The sequence below is a fragment of the Humulus lupulus genome, chromosome 4, assembly GCF_963169125.1.
Source record: "Humulus lupulus chromosome 4, drHumLupu1.1, whole genome shotgun sequence".
Lineage (NCBI taxonomy): Eukaryota > Viridiplantae > Streptophyta > Magnoliopsida > Rosales > Cannabaceae > Humulus > Humulus lupulus.
The window spans coordinates 4,756,439-4,769,147 of NC_084796.1; positions in this window are offsets into that span (position 1 = coordinate 4,756,439).

The following is a 12,709-nucleotide window of genomic DNA, read 5'->3' on the forward strand; positions in this document are numbered from 1 at the left end:
CTGAACAAAGAATAATGCACAGCTGCAATTATCATTATTACGTTATAGTAAATGAGAAGGGACACTATTCAAACTGGCAATTACAAGTATCTTGGTTGGTTTTCCTATTATTCCCTAATTCAATTCAAGCTTCACAATTATCTCCGAATTCTAGGTTGCTCAGATAGGAATCGGATTATTTCAGACTTGAATAATAGAACGAAGAGAGGAAGAAGAAGAAGAAAAAAAGAAAAGAAAAAATTACAGAACAAACAGCTTAACGCACAATCCCACCCCTAATCAAAATCCCATTTCTACCTCTAGATCAGCAACCTTTGGCAGACAGGAATTATTTATTTGATCACCAAAAAACCCTTGTTTGCATTCATCTATCTCTGTGGGGGCTCCACTGTTCGAACATTTGCTCCTGTCATTCCTTCAATTCTGTCTTTGGTGATCTCCACAAAGTGACCCACTATTTCATGGAACTGCTTGAGTCCAGACAGTGGGAGAATGATGGAAGACCGATCAGAACCCGCAACCTGAAGATTTCACATCATCTTTTAAACATCTAAAGATTTCACAGTGGGAGAATGTTATGATGTAGTGGCCACATCATAACATTCTCCATATTTAGCATGAAATTTCTTAATCATTTACTTGTTTTTCTTAATTAATATATGACACGGTGGGCAAATGCTATAAATATGAAAGTTCAACATTAATTCTTATTTCTTGACTGCTGTAGTCCATTAACTTAGAAGATGATCTATTCCTAATAATCAGATCTATTCACTAGCATGGTTGATGTTGTTCTCAGTTTGGCAATGTTGGTGTGGGAAAGCTTGTTTCATGTTGATGGGCTATTTGGTTTTGTCCATGTCCATTTAAAGGTAACAATGCAAAGTATGTCACTTAACTTGTTTCTACTTAAATATTATAGAAATCTGAAGGGCCTCGCTCGGGGAAATTTTTTAAAGGCACCCACCAGTGGTCTACTTTTCTTGTATAATAATGACAAGTGTGGAGGGAAATTGAAATTTATTAGGGTGAGGGAAATTGAAATTTTTTAGGGAAATTGAAATTTTAGAAACGTTTTCGTCACCTACCAACTTTATTTATAGTGTTAATTAAACGACAAGGCCATCAAGTAAAGTTGAAGATGACATTAACGAATAGATAATTACGGGTTAGTTAATTAATTGGAAGGAAATTAAAAGTATGAGTACGAAATCAGGCATGGTGTGAAGAAAGTATATATGTTAAAATTATATTATTAATTAACGACATTTTTTTTAAGTTAATTAAATGGTTTCTTTAAAATAAAAATAAAAATCTGAAAATATTTTAAAATTTTCTTAAGGAAGATAATATTTTTAAAATTTGTGTATCAGCTATTTAATGTCGTTGAATCAAATAAACAAAATTTGTGGGATCTCGGTTAATGCTGGACGTTCTTAGTAATTAGATATAATACTGTGTAGCACACATTCGTCACCTCCAAGACGACATGTAACTTAATTACTTCGTTAAAACAAATATGTCTAAACTCTACCACAGTAAGAATATAAATATAATTAATATATTTATATACCTTAAATGAATAGTTACCAAATTAACTATCAAATTGTGAGACATTTGCTTGGAAGTTGCAAATTGTGAGTACAATTGATGTGGTTTCCATGTTATTAGTGCTCTCGAGTAATTAAATGAGATATTAGTACTTTTAGTAATACCAGACATAGTCAAATTGTTTAAATGTCACACCTAGTAACCTTATTAGTGAATGGTTACTAAGTTAGTTCTCAAATTATGGAAGATTGGCTCAAAGGTTGCAAATTGTAGTACAAATTATGTGGTTCCCTTAATTAGTAGGGTTGTTGGGCGATTAAATGGGGGTATTAAGGATGTTAGTACCATAAGTAACACTAAACACAATCAAAATACTCCATATATCAAACCTAGAAGCATAATTACTAAATAGTTACCAAATTAGTTCTCAATTTATGAGAGATTAGCATCTGAGCGAGTCCAGCACCGGACTTCTGTGCCGAACCCGTGTCTCGGTGAATCGAAACGAATCCAAATCTTGTGTAATCACCCTAACGAGTGCCTTGGTCACCCGTAATTATTTGCATGGAAGTCGGTGTACCCGAAAGAGTGCCGAAAGGGTGATAATCACACTAATGCGTGACTCGGTACATCCGAACGAGTCCAGCGCCAGACTTCTGACCCAAACCCGTGTCTCGGTGAATCAAAATGGATCTAGATATTGTGTAATCACCCTAACGTGTGCCTCGGTCACCCGCAATGATTTGCATGGAAGTCGGTGTACCCGAAAGAACGCCGAGACGGTGTTAATCACACTAATGCGTGACTCAGTGCATCCGAACTAGTCTAGCTCGGTACTCCTGACCCGTACGCATATCTCGGTAAATCGAAACGAGTCCAGATCTTGTGTAATCACCCTATCGAGTGCCTTGGTCTCCTGTAACAATTTGCATGGAAGTCAGTGCACCTGAAAGAGCGCCGAAAGGGTGTTAATCACACTAATGCGTGACTCAGTGCATCCAAATGAGTCCAGCGCCAGACTTCTGACCTGCACCCGTGTCTCAGTGAATCTAAATGAGTCAAAATCTTTTGTAATCACCTTAACGAGTGCCTCGGTCACCTGCAGTGATTTGCATGGAAATCGGTGCACCCGAAAGAGCGCCGAAAGGGTGTTAATTACACTAATGCGTGACTCGGTGCATCCGAACGAGTCTAGCTCGGTACTCCTAACCCGAACGCGTGTCTCGGTGAATCAAAACGAGTCCATATCTTGTGTAATCACCCTAATGAGTGCCTCGGTCACCCGTAATGTTTTGCATGGAAGTCGGTGCATCCGAAAGAGAACCGAGACGGTGGTAATCACACTAATGCGTGACTTGGTGCATCCGAGCGAGTCCAGCGCGGAACTCCTGACTCGAACCTGTGTCTCGGTGAATCGAAACGAATCCAAATCTTGTGTAATCACCCTAACGAGTGCCTTGGTCACCCGTAATTATTTGCATGGAAGTCGGTGCACCCAAAAGAGTGCCGAAAGGGTGATAATCACACTAATGCGTGACTCGGTACATCCGAACGAGTCCAGCGCCGGACTTCTGTTAGGACTAGTTTTGGTATGTTTTTATGGCGTGTTTTAAGATGCAATTTTAATCTTTTATTTGGTTTTGTGCGATATTATGCTGGTGTTTATTGTGTTTTCAGGATTAAGTGTGGTTATGGAAGAAATAGCTTGAAATTGGAGGAAACGTGCTTAATTTTTGAAGAAACGGTGTTAAACGGGCTAAGGAATGGAAACTAGGCGAAACCGGGGGTTAAATTGATGATTTGGTGAAAAGTTGGAATTAGAGCCGCGGCTCTATGGTGTAGAGCCGCGGCCCTATGAGTTACAGAGAAGGAAAAACAAATCTGTCAGCATTAGAGCTGAGGCTCTATCAGATAGAGCTGAGGCTCTATTAAAATCTGAATTAGAGCTGCGGCTCTATCAAGTAGAGCTGCGGCGCTACATGAAGTCAGAGAGGAAATCCGGGTTGCGAAATGCACTAGAGCTGCGGCTCTATCAAGTGGAGCCGCGGCGCCAGTCCGTACGGAAGCCGAAGTTAGGGCATTTTTCAAGGGCAATTTTGTCCTTTCGCACGTAATTAATTAGGGATTATAAAAGCTTTCTTAATGACGTTTTTAGAGGAGATTAACCTAGGAGACGGCTGAAGGCACATTGTAGTGGATTGCAAGCGGAATTGAAGAATTCATCACAGTTTTCTTCTTTTCTACTTTGAATTTCTGTATTTTGGATGCTTTTTATTTCTTCTATGGTTATTATGGATTTGATCATGAACTAAACTAATTTTCTAGGGTGTTAATGGATTCTCCTGAACCTTTATTTTAAATTAATGCAAGTTTTATGATTTCAATTTTATCTTGTGATTTATTCAATTTGATTCTAATGCTTGTGAATGATTGATCACCATTGACATGAAATATATGATTTTGATTCGAAATCTGAGAAGTGAGAATTGAATATGCTATAATTGAATAAACATAGATTTCATATTAGGACGAGAGTACCTGTGTGGTCTGTGTAGTTTTAGGGTTGTTAATCTTAATGCCTATCTTATGTTTATTTATCACAGAGATGTAGAAAATTTGCATAAGATTGAGGCTTATATATCCTAGTATGAATATAAGTTATTATTGTTGACCTGCTATCACAAGAGAATGATTGAATAGTAAGATTTGTGTTAAGGAGAATTAAAGAAGATGGTTGATGAAATTAATTGCCCTAGTTTCTAATCCATTGAATTTTCGTAACGTTATTTGTTTTCAGTTATTGAAGTTAATTTTAGATTTTTGTTTTACAATTTTAGTTAATTCTTGTGACTCAATTATTGTTAGCCAAATAGAAATAGGAATTAAGTTTGGGTACTTAGTATACAGTCCTCGTGGGAACGATCTCACTTACTCTTTATTACTTGTTACGATTACGTGCACTTGCGTATCGATTTTACACAACAACTTCTGACCCGAACCCGTGTCTCGATGAGTCAAAATGAATCTAGATATTGTGTAATCACCCTAACGTGTGCCTCGGTCACCCGTAATGATTTGCATGGAAGTCGGTGTACCCGAAAGAACGCCGAGACGGTGTTAATCACACTAATGCGTGACTCGGTGCATCTGAACTAGTCTAGCTCGATACTCCTGACCTGTATGCATGTCTCGGTAAATCGAAATGAGTCCAGATCTTGTGTAATCACCCTAACGAGTGCCTCGGTCTCCTGTAACGATTTGCATGGAAGTCGGTGCACCCGAAAGAGCGTCGAAAGGGTGTTTAATCACACTAATGCGTGACTCAATGCATCCAAATGAGTCCAGCGCCAGACTTCTGACCTGCACCCGTGTCTCGGTGAATCGAAATGAGTCAAAATCTTTTGTAATCACCTTAACGAGTGCCTCGGTCACCCGCAATGATTTGCATGGAATCGGTGCAACCGAAAGAGTGTCGAAAGGGTGTTAATTACACTAATGCGTCTCAGTCCATCCGAACGAGTCTAGCTCGGTACTCCTAACCCGAATGCGTGTCTCACTGAATCAAAAAGAGTCCATATCTTGTGTAATCACCCTGACGAGTGCCTCGGTCACCCGTAATGTTTTGCATGGAAGTCGGTGCATCCGAAAGAGAACTGAGATGGTGGTAATCACACTAATGCGTGACTTGGTGCATCCGAGCGAGTCCAGCGCGGAACTCCTGATCCGAACCCGTGTCTCGGTGAATTGAGACGAGTTCATATCTTGTGCAATCACTCTAACGAGTGCCTCGATCGCCTGTAATGATTTGCATGGAAGTCGGTGCACTCGAAAGAGTGCCGAAACGATGATAATCACACTAATGCGTGACTTGGTGCATCCGAACGAGTCTAGCTCATTACTCCTGACCCGAACGCGTGTCTCGGTTAATCAAGACGACACCAAATCTTGTGTAGTCATCCTAACGAGTGCCTCGGTCTCCCATAATGATTTGCATGGAAGTCGGTGCACCCGAAAGAGCGCCGAAAGGGTGTTAATCACACTAATGCATGACTCGGTGCATGTCTAGCGCTGGACTTCTGACCTGAACCTGTGTCTCATCGGTGAATCGAAACGATTCCAAATCTTGTGTAATCACCCTAACGAGTGTCTCGGTCGCCTGTAATGATTTGCACGGAAGTCGGTGCATCCGAAAGATCACTGAAATGGTGTTAATCACACTAATGCGTGACTCGATGCATCCGAACGAGTTTAGCTTGGTACTCCTGACCCGAACCCGTGTCTCAGTGAATCGAAACGAGTCTAGATCTTGTGTAATCACCCTAACGAGTGCCTCAGTCACCCGTAATGATTTGCATGGAAGTTGGTGCACCCGAAAAAGCGCTGAGACAGTGTTAATCACACTAATGCGTGACTCGGTGCATCCGAGCGAGTCCAGCGTCAGACTTCTGACCCGAATCCGTGTCTTGGTGAATCGAAACGAGACCAAATCTTGTGTAATCACCCTAACGAGTGTCTCGGTCACCCGCAATGATTTGCATGGAAGTCGGTGCACCCGAAAGAGTGTTGAAAGGGTGTTAATCACACTAATGCGTGGCTCAGTGCATCCGAACGAGTCCAGCGTCGGACTTCTGACCCAAACTCGTGTCTCGGTGAATCGAAACGAGTCCAATCTTGTGTAATCACCCTAACGAGTGCCTCAGTCGCCTGTAGTGATTTGTCAAATTTAAGCACTCTGTGTTTCATAAATATATTGCATACAATATAAACTTTTTTTTTTTTTTTAAATAACTCAAATTCCTATATGATTTTTAACATTATATCTTAAATAACTAGAATTTTAAAATTTAAAATAACAAGTTTACAATCAAAATCTCATTATTAAGAAAATAATTTAACCATGTATTTTCAAAAATTAAAAAAAAAAATAGTGGATAATCATCTTTCAAGTAAAAAGAATTAATATAAATGTTGAAGGCCATGAGTTCTAGCAACAAAAAATATATATATATAAATGTGCATTATATAGTAACAGCTGTGTACCTTTTATTAAATCTCTGTGCTAACATTTGTAAATAATGTGCAGATAGCTATTTTTATATGGAAAGATATACATGGTGTAGAAAGACATTTATATCCCTATTTAACTATTTTTTTTATTATAAAAAAATCCAACCGGTAACCAAAACCGGTTGTCATGAGTAAAAATTGTATATTAAAATAAAAAGTAGGTCTTCACCCTATTAAGCTGTTGTCAGAATAGTACACATAAGTGTACTTGAGGACAGCACATTCCCAACACTTTTTCAATAAACAATTGGCATATAATAAATTGAAGGAGCGAAAGTCATTCCGTTTATATGCCAAGTAGTTTGGAATCGTTGGCCTGCTATATATATATGCAAAGCTGGAAAGACTAACTTAGTACAATAAAAGGAAATTTGAACAAGACAAGAAAACAAACTTTATAATCAAAACTAATGATTCTCATGTTAAACAATTATATCTATATCAAAACATATATACGTTTTCAATGTTCACAATTTGGGGTAACCCAAAATTGTAAACGGTAACATTTGTTTCCTTATTTTTTTTAACAAGCCTAAATAAAGTCCTACGGATCCTCGATGATGTTTTATTCTTCAAAATTAAGTTATTTGAAGATTTTTTATAAGCTAAACATGTGTTTAGTTCTTGAGTATTTAAGTAAATTTGAATTGATTAATTTTATTTTGATTTCACGGATATTTGTGTGATTTTATATTGATTTAGATTGTTATTGTTGCATTTAAATTATTTATGATTTGAATTTTTTATTTTTTAAGAATGTTGTTGTAGTTTAGCATTCTTGAAGAAGGAAAAAGAGAAGCAAGTAAAGCTAAAAAGAACTTGTAAAGAAGTGATGACATATATATGTCACAAATCACCCCATATTGGGATTTTTACATAAGTATATATATATATATTTATATATATTTATTCGTGCGTTTTTTAAAATGCATGCAATTTTTTTTTATTAAAAAGAAAAGAATTTACCATGGATTCTGTTTGAAGAGCCCCAATGACATTATTAATTACTAGCTGGGAGAAATAATAGCACGATTGATATTTCTTTTTAAAGTTGAGTGTCCAAAAAAAGAAAAGCAATACCAAGAAAAATTAAAGTTGTGTAAGAAAAATGTGATATATACAAGCCAAATTAGGTTACAAATTGGTGCATGGGTCTGTAACAATTCTTCTATACTTATTATGCCACTGCGTAAATATTACACACATATTCTTTCAGTAAAGTATTATTACAAATTTATGTATATTTTATTTTGATGTTTATGATGCTGGATCCGGCCACACATAAAGTTGAAAAGCAAAAGTTAGGTTACACATATTGGTGCATAGAATAATTAGGTTACACATATATCTGACTTGGGTCCCATCCGACCCACTTCGATTTTTGTTTAATTTAACCCAAACCACACGACTGTCTCTCCTCGTTGCTTTTTCTTTGGAACTTTGTATAATAATGTAGTGTCTTTCTTTCTTTGCTGTCCACAAAGGAATATCTATTCTATTATCGTCGTAGCTCAGTGTTCGATCTGTACCTAATTGGAATTGGTTTTCTTCACATCTGTCGATCTGTGTAATCTGTGTGAGGTCAGGAGTTGAGGAAGATAGACAGACCTGACTGGGAAGCAATTAATGCTTCCCTCTCATTTATCTCGTGACCAACCAACCAACCAACAAACCCTCTCTCTGCTTTTGATGATATTACAAAGTCTCTCCATTCAATTTTTTGGATTTATTATTGTTATTTTGAGTATGATTGATGCATGCCTTTTTTTTACGGTCACAAAATAATAATAATAGAGATTTTTAAGTGAATGTGAGTATATATTATGCTCTTGTTGACTATTATGCTCTTGTTATGTTATGATGATATGTTAGGATAATGTTATGATATGATATGATGATGTGTTACGATATGCTATGATGTCATGATTTTTAAGATGAACGATAGTGTTTGTATTTGTTGTATCCTTACTTGCTTAATGTTTGTACTTCCTTACTGGGCTTTTAGCTCACCCCCTTACTTTCCCTTCTAGGTAGCAAATAGGATTTCTCTGTGGCACGCGTGGTGACGTGAGGAGTTCTATCGCGTAGGGTGTATGGCGTGGGGTATCCTATGGATGAAATAAACAATTACTTTAGGACGCCATTTTAATTATGTTATGTTTTAAGAGTCTTTCTAAATTATCAATGCGACTTAATTATTTAATTTTGGTTTCTTTTGAACTTTGCATAAAAACTCATATTTTTTTAAACTAATAGGCTCAACTTGCATTGTTTTAAGCAAGTCCCCACTGAGACCTTTATAAAAAAAGTGGTTTTCTTTATGGACCAATGATATGTCAATGTTTTATTAAGTACTAGTCTAGGGCGTTCTTTACAAATGGTATCAGAGACAGGTTGTCCATATTTCCAAGGACCCCCCCCCCCCCTCCATACACGCTAAAGACGGGAAAATCTCACTTCACCGCGTCGTAAGTATTTGCTTATGTGTTATTACTTGCTTCTATTTTATTTAATTTTCTATAGTTAATTGCAATAGTAAAAAATGTCTCCTGTGTTAAGAATGACAAGGAAACAATTGCTTAAGGAGATCCGCGCGATTCCAAGAATCGAGCTTGACAAGGACCCTTACGATTGGCAGATAGTGGCCTTAAAAATGACAAAGGAGGTCTGCGATCGTATCCAAGGAATAATGAATAAAAGGGGAGCCTTGCTCTGGCCCATAGAGCAAATCTGGGTGATGAGTAAAGCATTGTCGATGTATTCAGAGGCTCTTCAACAGTGGAATCGATCATGGAATGATGTTGTGCCTGAAGACCTGGAGTTTAGAACCATGGAGTTTGCGATTCGCGATTTTCTGGAAAATTACGAATTTAGTCGTCTGGAGTTGGTGCTAGTAAAGACGGATGATAGGGAACTAAAGGAGCGTTTAGAGACGGTACATGACGTGGAAGGAGAATCGGCAGTTGAGGAAGTACTGCAAGCTATACCGCATCTGACCGCGAGGATGGAGATAATGGCAAGCGCTCCCGGCTATTTCCACATCCCTGAAAATGTCTTTGATTACAATTCAGAGGGCGAGTCCACCGTTTAGGACTAGAGTCCATTTCGTAATCGTCCATTTCGTAATCGTAATCGTCTCTAGTCCTAAACGGTGGACTCGCCCTCTGAATTGTAATCAAAGACGTTTTCAGGGATGTGGAAATAGCCGGGAGCGCTCGCCGCTATCTCCATCCTCGCAGTCAGATGCGGTATTGCTTGCAGTACTTCCTCAACTGCCGATTATCCTTCCACGTCATGTACCGTCTCTAAACGCTCCTTTAGTTCCCTATCATCCGTCTTTACTAGCACCAACTCCAGACGACTAAATTCGTAATTTTCCAGAAAATCGCGAATCGCAAACTCCATGGTTCTAAACTCCAGGTCTTCAGGCACAACATCATTCCATGATCGATTCCACTGTTGAAGAGCCTCCGAATACATCGACAATGCTTTACTCATCACCCATAATTGCTCTATGGGCCAGAGCAAGGCTCCCCTTTTATTCATTATTCCTTGGATACGATCGCAAACCTCCTTTGTCGTCTTTAAGACCGCTATCTGCCAATCGTAAAGGTCCTCGTCAAGCTCGACTTTTGGAATCGCGCGGATCTTCTTAAGCAATTGTTTCCTTGTCGTTCTTAACACAGGAGGCATTTTTTACTACTGTAGTTAACTATAGAAAATTAAATAAAATAGAAGCAAGTAATAACACATAAGCAAATACTTACGACGCGGTGAAGTGAGATTTTCCCGTCTTTAGCGTGTATTGGGGGGGGGGGGGTCCTTGGAAATATGAACAACCTGTCTCTGATACCATTTGTAAAGAACGCCCTACACTAGTACTTAATAAAACATTTACATATCATTGGTCCATAAAGAAAACCACTTTTTATAAAGGTCTCAGTGGAGACTTGCTTAAAACAATGCAAGTTGGGCCCATTAGTTTAAAAAGAAAATATGAGTTTTTATGCAAAGTTCAAAAGAAACCAAAATTAAATAATTAAGTCGCATTGATAATTTAGAAAGACTCTTAAAACATAACATAATTAAAATGGCGTCCTAAAGTAATCATTTATTTCATCCATAGGATACCCCACGCCATACACCCTACGCGATAGAACTCCTCACGTCACCACGCGTGCCACAGAGAAATCCTATTTGCTACCTAGAAGGGAAAGTAAGGGGGTGAGCTAAAAGCCCAGTAAGGAAGTACAAACATTAAGCAAGTAAGGATACAACAAATACAAACACTATCGTTCATCTTAAAAATCATGACATCATAGCATATCGTAACACATCATCATATCATATCATAACATTATCCTAACATATCATCGTAACATAACATCATAGCATATCATAACATTATCGTAACATAACATCATAGCATATTCATGGTGAACATGGCCCGCTAACTTGTCCATGTCACCCTATGAGGTAAACAAGAGTCTCTGGTCCTTGAATAACCTCGGCGCGTCCGTCGTAGGAGTTACGTCTTTATATCCTTAGTAACTCGGGTTACGTCTTCATATCATTAGCAACCCATTTGATGTGTCGCGTTCATCACGCTAACATCCATTCATAAACATATCATATTCATACAAGCCACATATCATCACATTATGGCATTCACAACAATTTATTCATACAACAGTCTTACCATTCATAACATTTGTAATAAATAAACTTGGGGGGCAAATCTTATCCAAAAAGCAGGCGTGGGTGACGTGGCAGATGTTTTTAACACCTGGCAGAGGCTCTGTTCGACCAGGGAGATTTCCCTGACATAACATTTGGATTTTATTTACGACCAGACCGGTCGTATACTCCGCATATTTTGAGAGGATCTTGTGAAAATTGTAATCATATCCGAGATTATCTCTCATGATTCCTGATTATCCAATTAATTAGGGAAGAATATCTGTAACAAATTCGTGTAATCCTCCTTGAGCCTATAAATAAAGAGAAATAGCTCAAGGATGGGACTTTTGGCTGATTTAAGTTTATGTTTTACAAGAGAATTATAGCGATTATCTTTCGATTGTATTATTCATCCCTCTAAGGCTTGTGAAACTCAGAGAACCCTAGTTCTTTGATCACTCCTTTGAGAATTAATATTAATAATAGCTTAAGTGGACATAGGTCATTACCAATTCGTGGGGCCGAATCACTATAATTTGTTGTGTCGTTTACTGTTTTTTCCATTAGATCTATTTCAACACTTTCCATCACATCAAGCATTTGACTCCGTGTCAGTTGACCAAAACGAGAGTCAACAGTAAGCATTGTGCTTCCGCCAAGTGATTTATATATTATGTTGAGTGAGACGCAACAATAACTACGTAAATAAAACTGATATATATATCATCAATGATTGGAAGCGAAATGTATTTTGTTCATTGTAGTGTTGTGTTTATTGCAGTCCTTTATTATAGTTTTGTTGGATGAGGAACGAAACATTTAGGTTGGTAGTTTTCTTTCAATGGGCTATTTTGAAGTTGTTTTATAAGCATGTACGCAATGAACCAATTCGGCTATTGTGAATGTCAGTTACTATGTTGTATTGTTAATGCATTTCATGACATGGTTTAACTTACATTTTTTTTTTATCAATTTGAAAAGCAATCTCTTCGTAACATTTTGCTAGTTGTTTTTATACGTCACTGTCTCTTTAAGGAATTTCTTTTGTTTTATAAAAAAAATCATGACTGAAATTTTCTATCATTTCCAGTTAATGTTGGCCAACTAATTTCATAGATTAATTAATTCAAATTGAGATATCAACTACAGGAGAACAAAGACATGTAACAAGTTATAATATAACTAGAATATATAAAATATTTTCCTGTAACTAATATAGTTTGTGATTCAATCATCCTAAATCACACAAATAAAACATTTGCACGTAAATAAAATAGAATAGTCATACTGAAAAATTATAAAAAAGCAGTTTTAATTACGGGGTAAGAGTTATGAGTTACGCACTACAACTTTCAAATTACTTATCAGCTTTTACTTGCTAACGTATCTTCCTAATATATGTATCTGAAAA